Source organism: Oratosquilla oratoria, chromosome 35, assembly GCF_046742065.1.
Source record: "Oratosquilla oratoria isolate Oo_2021 chromosome 35, ASM4674206v1, whole genome shotgun sequence".
Classification (NCBI taxonomy): domain Eukaryota; kingdom Metazoa; phylum Arthropoda; class Malacostraca; order Stomatopoda; family Squillidae; genus Oratosquilla; species Oratosquilla oratoria.
In genome coordinates, this window is record NC_134811.1 from 39086275 (window position 1) to 39096274 (window position 10000).

Here is a 10000-nt window from a genome sequence, read left to right on the forward strand (position 1 = left end):
ACACACACACACACATATATATATATATTATATATATAATATGCATATACATACATTACATATATATATATATATATTATATATATATATATATATTATCGGTGTGATGTGTCTCCCCTTAGCGTATTTCTCTCATATATATATATATATATATATATATATATATATATATATATGTTATATATATAATTTGGCATCGTCAGCAAAAAAGTTAATGTAACAATTCATTCCCTCATCTATATCATTTATATATATGGCAAACATTAAAGGAGCCAATACATTGCCTTACGGGACGCCACTCTTCACATATTCCCAGTTCGAATTTTTGTCTCTGAGTACCACTCTCATTTTTTCCCATTTAAGAAATCCTTCATCCATTCCAGTAGCTTACCTTGTATTCCTCCTATTATTTCAAATTTTCTTATTATTTTTTATGTGGTACGTTATGAAAGGTCTTCTGCAAGTCCAAGAAGATGCAATCTGCCCAGCCATCTCTTTCTTTTATTATCTCAGTTAATCTCCAGTAAAAGCATATTATGTTTGTGGTACACGATCTTCCACCTCTAAAGCCAAATTGTTTAGGGTTTACTATTTTCTTTTCTTCCTAGTGTTTGATCCATTTACTTCTGATAACCTTTTTGCATTTTGTTGCTACTGTGGTTGTCAGGGATACTGGTTTAAAGTTTGTAGGATCTTCTTTGTTTTCTCCTTTATATAATAGTACTATGTTAGCATCTTTCCAATCTTGCGGTACCTTTCCTTCTTTGTGTGAAAAGTCTGTTGTCTTGTATAATTTGTCTATCAGATCGTCTATACACTCTTTTAGTATCAAATTTGCAATTCCATCCGGTCCATACGATTTCCTAACATCTAGTTTTTTTTTATTTGGTCTCTTATTTCTTTCTGTGTTTCTTTTATTTTTTTCATTTTAGGGAATCTTTCTTGTTGTCCATCTTCCCAAATTTGTGAGCTCTCAATTGTAAAAACAGACCTGAAATGTCTGATCATAGCTTCTGCCATTTCTGTGTCATCTATATATTCTTTATCTCCTTCACGCAGTTTTACTATTTTGTGTTTATCCTTTAATTTGTCATTTATATATATATATGTAAAAGAGTTTAGGTTGATCCTTACATATATCTATAATATCTTTTTCATAATTTCTTTTTTCTTTCCTGCGTATATTCACATATTCGTTACTAAGTTTTATATATGTTTGCCATTTGGATGCTTTGTTCCAGGCTTTGTCTCTTCTGTCTCTAGCCTCACTGTACCTTTTGATATATCAACACTTTATATAAATCTCTTTTTGTTTTTTCTTTGGGATAGGAGGAAAGCTGTTTAGAGCAGTCAAGAGTTTCCACGAGAGTAGTAGAGCTTGTGTTAGGATTAGAAATGGAGAGAGTGAACGGTTTGAGGTAAAGGTGGGACTTCGTCAGGGATGTGTTATGTCGTCCTGGCTGTTCAATCTTTACATGGATGGGTGGGGTGGTGCGAGGGGTGAATGCAAGGGTAATGGGTCAGGGGTTGGAGATGGTTAAAGAAAATGGAGAAAAGTGGGAGGTGAGCCAGTTGTTATTTGCTGACGACACTGCACTTGTAGCAGGATCAGAGGAGGACTTGAGGAAGTTAGTGACAGAGTTTGAGAAGGTATGTGAAAGAAAGAAGCGGAAGATGAATGTGGACAAAACTAAGGTGATGAGATGTACAAGGGGAGAGAGTGACAGGAGGCTAGATGTTAGCATAAAGGGTGAAAGACTGGAGGAATTGGATAGTTTTAGATACTTGAGTGCGAATGTGGCAGGAAAGGGAGGAGTGGGGGTGGAGGTAGAATGTAGATTGAGAGAAGCGAGTAAATGCCTTGGTGGATTAAAAAGTGTAATGAGAAATAGACATCTGGGAATGGATGCTAAGAGGAGGTTATATGAAGTAGTGATTGTGCCAACAGCACTGATACTTGAGTGCGAATGTGGCAGGAAAGGGAGGAGTGGGGGTGGAGGTAGAATGTAGATTGAGAGAAGCGAGTAAATGCCTTGGTGGATTAAAAAGTGTAATGAGAAATAGACATCTGGGAATGGATGCTAAGAGGAGGTTATATGAAGTAGTGATTGTGCAAACAGCACTGTACGGGATAGAAACATGGAACATAAGAGCGGAAGAGAGAAGGAGTTTGAATGTGTTTGAGATGAAATGTCTGAGAATTATGATAGGGGTTACTAGGCTAGATAGAATGAGAAATGAGGAGGTGAGGTGGAGAACAGGGGTGGAAAGGGAGCTGGGAGATATGGTTGATGAAAGAGTATTAGGCAGAGGTGGAAGGCAGAGGTGGAAGGACGGGAGAGGTAGAAGATAGGGGTGAATGGAGAAGGGTTGTTTATAGATAATGCTGTGATGCATGAGGGAGAGTGGGTGGGGGATGTGGGGTGAGGAAGTATGTATGAGAAAAATTTGATGCATCCCGAGGGGATTTCTCCCCGTCTTCTTTTCTGCATGAGGGGACGGAGAGGGGGGTCACCGAATTTATGAAGCGCCCTTGCTGTGGATGTGCTGTCTTTCGACAGTGCTTCTGACCCATGGCAGTGTATAGGATGCAGGGATGACCCGTCATCCAGGAGGTGCCAAGATAAGAGGGAGGGAGGAGTGTGGAGGGGAGTGGAATATATAGGAAATGGAATGGGTGGGAGTGGTTTCTATGCCTTTTTCTTTTTGGCTACCCCCCGTGTAAGGGGAAAAATCCTTTGGTATATGTATGTATGTACATATTTATCAATTCCTTCCATGTACTTTTCTTTGAATATGTTCCATTTGTCTTCCACCTTTGTTTCCTCTTTGGAGAATTTATCCAAGTTTGTGTTTTGGAAAAATGTTCTTAGTTTTACAAAATCCGTTTTGTTGTACATTACTCTTCCTTCTCTATGTATATCATTCCTTCCTTCATTGTTTTGTTCTTTCAATTCAAACTCTATTAGTATATGGTCACTCTTTCCAATTGTTTTATTATACTCCATTTTCTTCACGATATCTAGTTCAAAAGTTGATATTAAGTCTAGTTTCGACGGTTCCTCATTGTTTCTATATCTAGTATTTTCCTTAACCCACTGTGTTAAGGTGTATTCAATGGTCATATTCAGTAGAATGTTGCTCCAAAGTTCTTCTCCCCCTTTTACTATAATTTCTTATCAGATTATATACTTTACATTAAAATCACCCATGATTACTACGTTACCACCCTCTTTCAGTAATTCATTTAGCACATTCATTGTGTCTTGCAGTAACTTAAAATGATCGCTATCAGACCAAGCCTGTGTTTTTGATGGTACACACACTGCTACAAATTTTCTGCTTTTCATCTTTTTGTTCATAATTTTAATAATAATTCATTCTACATTACCTCTGCCTTCATTAATCTTTGTCACATCTAGACACTTTTTTTTTTCAATATCATGACATCTCCTCCCTGTTTGTCTTCTATTTTTCGCCCTTGTCCCACTATTTTTTGCCCTTGTCCCACTATACGTGTTGATAGAGGTTCTCGCAGTTTTGTCTCCACAATTCCCATAATGTCAGGTTTTCTCTGTTTCTAGATAGTCATTTAGTTCATTAATTACAGATAACAAGCCATCGATATTTGTGTATGCCACTTTTAGCTTCATATTTTCTTTTCTTTTTTTAGTTTAAATTTCCATTTTTTTATGTACCATTTTTTCCGTATCCAGTCCAGTAGTCTTCAAAAAACTCGCTTTTTTCCGTCTCCGTTCTTTTCTCATTTCTATCATTGGCTTCAATTCTGAGAGCTTTGTCTTTCTCTTTTTCCTCACCACTCATTTCCTTTTTTTATCCATATATATTTGAATTTCTCGCTGTTTACCAATTTAACCGCATTCGAAAATACCTCATCGGCTATAATTTGAGTACTTAGTTTTATTTTCAGAGGTCTATGTTGTTTAACTTTTGAATATTTACCTATTCTGTTGATCTCGTCAATTACCTTATCAAAAGGATAACAAAGGCGGAGCATGCCGACAGGAGGCCTTTTGGCCCATATCTAGGTCGGATGTGAAAAAAAAAATCATAGTAATTATAAATGAATAAATAGAAACTATAATAATGTAAATAACAAATAAAATAGGTATAGTTGAATAATAAACAAACAGACAAATGATAACAAAACCAAAACAAATAATATAAATTAAATTATAATTATTACAGCATCTTGCTTAGGTGTTTGTCTAAATGATTCTTAAAGCTTCGAACTGAACTACATTGCACTGCCTCTACAGGAGGTTTATTCCATTCATTAACTACACGGTTGGCGAAGTTCTTTCAACCCACTTCCAAATTGAATTTATTTCCGGACAGTTTGAGACCATTATTTCTTGTCTGATTCTCATTCAGTGTGAAAATTTTGTTCCTTTTGATGTTGTCAATTCATTTATAATTTTTAAAGACCTGTATCATGTCACCTCTGAGTCTACGCTTTTTAGGGAAAACCGATTCATATGATTTAGTCGACTTTCGTATGATTTATTTTTTATATTTGGAATAAATTTTGTGGCTCGCCGTTGTACTTTTTCCAGTCCGTCAATGTCTTTATTGAGATTCGGTGACCATACGGAAACAGCATATTCCAAATGTGGACGAACTAACGATTTATATAGCTTGTTAATGAGTAATGGACTTCTGAACTCAAAACATCGCGCAATCGGTCGTAGAATCTTATTTGCTTTCTCAGAGGCTGAAATACACTGCTTAGATGATTTGAGATCGTTACTGATAATTACGCCGAAATCCTTTTCATTGTCCACTTTTCTTAACGAGTTTCCAAATAACTTATAATCGTACTTACTGTTAAATTTCACCAGTCACTTTTTAGACTATTGGTGTATTTTATCTTAATATTCTTGAATATCTAATTGACTTAAGTGATCATTTGCCATTCCACACAGTTGTGTATCATCAGCAAATTTGGAGACAATAGATTTTAGTCCGTGGTTTATATATACTATGAATAGAAGTGGCCTAAGAACGGAACCCTGAAGAATTCCACTCATAACATTTTTCCATCTAGAAGTTTTGCCATTTAAAACAACTCTCTGTTTTCGATCATTTAACCAATTTCTAGTCCAACTTAATATGCTACCACTTACTCCGTGTAAAACTAATTTAGTAAATAGTCTTTCGTGGGGGATGGTATCAAAAGTTTTTGCAAAGTCTAGATATATTAAATCAATATTGTTTCTTTTGTCATAATTCGAGACGACTGTATTGTAGAACTCGAGTAAGTCATACAAGAACGTTTCCGTCTGAATCCATGCTGGCTATCATTTAACAAACCTTTACCTTCTAAATGATGTTCGATAAGCATCTCTGATGATAGTTTCCATCATTTCATTTTTCCTACGACTGAAGTCAAGATAATAGTCCTGTAGTTATTTGGTTTCTTTTTGTCACCTTTTTTTAATATGGGAGTAACATTAGCTACCTTCCATTCTCTTGGGAAATCTCTGGATATGATGGATTTCTTGAAAATAATTTGTAATGGGACAGCAATCTCATTTTTTTTTAAGATTCTTGGATTCCAACCATCAGGCCCTGGTGTTTTATCAATTTTCAGCTTCTCTATACACCTTTTAATTTTTTCTTATATATATGTAACGTAGTAAGTTCACCCAAGATTTTTCAATGGTTTCAGTTTGGAGTTCACTTTGAGGTGTTTCGTTTAAGAACACTGAGATAGAATAGTTGTTTAAAATACCACACATTCCTTTATTTGAATATTCAAGTTGACCGTCAGCAGATAATAGTGGGCCAATTTGATTCCTAATAACCTTTTTACTTCTTATGTAACTATATAAATATTTGGAATTATCTTTGGATTTATCAGCGATATTCATTTCGTATTGTTGGTTCCGTTTTTTTATATTTCTTTTTTATATTCTTTATCATTACATAACTTTGGTCATTAGGTCATTAGGTGAACCCGAGCACTTGTATTTCTTATAAACCTTTCTCTTTTTAGCAATACTTTTTTCAGTTTCTTTGTCGAGCCAATTTGGGGGAGGCCGATTTGGGGGGACGTATGTCCTTAAACGAGATGTATGTATGAATCATCTTAGTAAGCGTACTTTGAAACATTTCCCATATATATATATATATATATATATATATATATATATATATATATATATATATATATATATATATATATATATGATATATATATGACATATAATGTATGTATATATATATACATATACATATACATATACATATACATATACATATACATATACATATACATATACATATACATATATATATACATACATATATATACATATATATATACGTATATGTATACATATATATATATATATATGTATATACATATATATATATATATATATATATATATATACATGACATCTTGACAGGTTGTGAGAGAGGCAGAGGGGAAAACACACAAATAGAACAAGAGTTTATTTTCTAACTAGTTTCGCACTATGGTGCTTCTTCGAAACTAGTTGAATAATAAACGCTCGTTCTATTTGTGTGTTTTCCCCTCTGCCTCTCTCATATATATATATATATATATATATATATATATATATATATATATATATATATATATATATGAAATATGTATGACAGAATGAGTGGAAGGGTGGTGAAGTAAACACCAAAAAACCGTAGGAGTTACTAACGTTTCGTTTCTAAGAGGACTCCCTCGAATTAGGAGACAGTCGTATGGACGAAACGTTAGTAACATAACGCCTCCAGTTTTTTGGCGTATACCTCACTACCCTCTCCACTCACACACACACACACACACACACACACACACACACACACACACACACACACACACACACACACACACACACACACACACACACACACACACACACACACACACACACACACACACACACACACACACACACACACACACACACACACACACACACACACACACACACACACACACACACACACACACACTTATGTGCCTCCAAAAACAAGCGCTTGGAAAGAAATTGAACATAAAAAAATGCTAGATGACACAAGAAAATCACTCAATGAGATACTAATGGGTAAGGGTAATCTGGTAGTTATGGGGGACTTCAATTGCAAAGAAATTTGTTGGGACAGCATGACAGTGCAAGGAGGAGATGACTCGTGGGGCAATGTACTGCTAGATATGACCATGGAGTACACAATGACCCAATGGGTCCATGAAAACACAAGGTACAGAAATAATGAAGAGCCATCGAAACTAGATCTAATATTTACAACAGAGCCTGAAATAGTGCATAAAGTCCAGTATGAGACACCAATTGGAAAGAGTGACCATGTACTCATCGAAACTATACTAAAGGAAGAAATAGACATAGAGAGGAACGAAAAGCATAGGAAAGGAAGACTGAGGTACAACAAAACAGACTTTACAAAACTAAAGACATTCTTCCGGAATGCAAACTGGGAAATATTTTACAGGGAAGAAACAGCAGTGGAAGAGAAATGGAATATATTGATGGAAAACTACAATGAAGGGGTAAACAGGCATGTACCAAGACAAAAGCGAGAGAGAGAGTACATTAAATGTTGGTTCAACAAAAGATGCAGTGAGGCAAAAGACAGAAGGGACAAAGCTTGGAAAAAGTGGAGAAAAGACAAAAAACAAAGCAAATGGCAAATTTATGTTAACTATAGAAATGAGTATGTTAATGTGAGAAGAGAGGAGAAAAGGAACCATGAGAAGGATATTATAGACAAATGCAAAGAGCAACCCAAACTATTCTATCGGTATGTGAATGGTAAACTTAAAAACAAACAGGAATTGGTGAAACTATGCCAAGGAAACATAGAATACACAGAAGATTTAGAGATGGCCGAAGTCATGAACAATCACTTTAAATCTGTTTTCACCAGAGAGAAAATACCGAATTGTGACATAGACAAAAACAAGAAATCTCCCCTCATGAATGAGTTTACAGCATCACTAAAGGAAATATCAGAACATTTATCAAGGCTGGATGTCAGAAAATCACATGGCCCGGACGGTATTGCAAATTGGATTCTAAAGGAGTGCAAAGAAGAACTAACAGACAAAATACACATCTTAATAAACAGCTCACTCAAAGAAGGAAAGATACCCGAGGACTGGAAAAACGCTAACATTGTACCAATACACAAAGGAGGAAACAAAGAAGAACCCACCAACTATAGGCCAGTATCACTAACAAGCACCATTGCCAAAATTTGTGAGAAAATAATCAAGAATAGATGGGTAAAACATCTGGAAGACAATGACATATTAAACCCAAGACAATTCGGATTCAGACAAGGAAGATCATGCTCCACAAACTTAATATGCTTTTACTCAAGACTAATAGACATAGTGCAAGAAAGAAATGGATGGGCTGATTGTGCATTCCTAGACTTGCAAAAAGCCTTTGACAAAGTACCACACAGAAAACTACTAAAAAAACTGGAACACATAGGAGGAATACAGGGAAACCTACTAAAATGGATAGAGGACTTTCTGACTGGTAGAAAGATGAGAGTAGTGCTCAGAGAAAAATATTCAGACTGGAAAGAGGTGATCAGTGGAGTACCGCAAGGATCTGTGCTGGCACCAATAATGTTTGCTATCTATATGAATGACATGGATGAGGACGTGAACTGCTACATGAGCTTCTTTGCCGATGACGCCAAACTGCTAAGGAAAATAGAAACTGATGAGGACTGTGAAGCACTGCAAGAAGACCTAAATAGGGTATGGAACTGGAGTCAGAAATGGGAAGTGGACTTTAATACTAAGAAGTGTAGCATAATGGAGTTTGGAAAAAGCAAAAACAGAATATCAGGAAAATATACAATTGGAACCAAAGAAGTAAAGAAAGTAGGATCCGAAAAAGATTTGGGAGTAATTATCACGAACGACTTGTCCTATGATATACAGATTAACAAAATTGTCGGGGAGACTTACAACTTGCTAAGATCAATAAAAGTGGCGTTTACATACTTGGACGAAGACATGATGAAAAAAATATTGGTTACATTGATAAGGCCTAGATTAGAGTATGCAGCGACATTGTGGTCCCCCAGTACCAAAAAGAATATAAAGAAAATAGAAAGAATTCAAAGAGCAGCTACAAAAATGGCACCTGCACTTGCAAACCTATCATACGAAGAGAGATTGGCTAAACTGGAGTTACCGACACTGGAGCAAAGAAGAGAGAGAGGTGACCTATTGACCATCTACAGAATCATGAAAGGCACAGAGGTACTCGATAGTGAGAACTTACTTAACTGGGACAAAAGAAACACAAGAGGACATGGAAAGAAAATAAAAAAACATAGCTATAGAAGAGAACTGAAGAAAAACAGTTTTCCTCATAGAGTTTTGGACACTTGGAACAAACTGGACAATGAAATAGTATGCGCAAAAACCATTCATGAGTTTAAAAACAAACTAGACACTGCAAGATACAAAGGCGGGACAACACGAGCATAGCTCCCCTTCCCGCAAAATACAACTAGGTAAATACAACTAGGTAAATACACATATATATATATATATATATATATATATATACATATATATATATATATATATATATATATATGTATATATATATATATGTATGTTTATATATATATATATATGTGTGTGTATCTGTATATATATATATATATATATATATATATACACATATATATATCACGTAGAAACCACTGTTGGAGTAGAAAAGACAACAGTGGTTTCTACGTGATTGACAAATGTGTAATTACATTTTTCACCTGTAATATATATATATATATGTATATATATAAACATATATATATATATATGTATATATATACATATATATACATATACATATATATATATACATACATATATATATATTTATATATACATATATATATATATACATTTCAACAACCACAATGCACTTTAATTGTAAGCCATAAAAGTCCAGCATGCTGAAAT

At 34.8% G+C, this 10000-nt stretch overlaps 1 protein-coding gene across 3 annotated transcripts in view; it reads left to right on the forward strand.

Annotated features, from left to right (window-relative positions):
- Window positions 1-10000, forward strand: part of LOC143018823 (uncharacterized) — a 293530-nt gene that overhangs the window by 149867 nt on the left and 133663 nt on the right. The gene's annotated exons all lie outside the window — the stretch shown is intronic.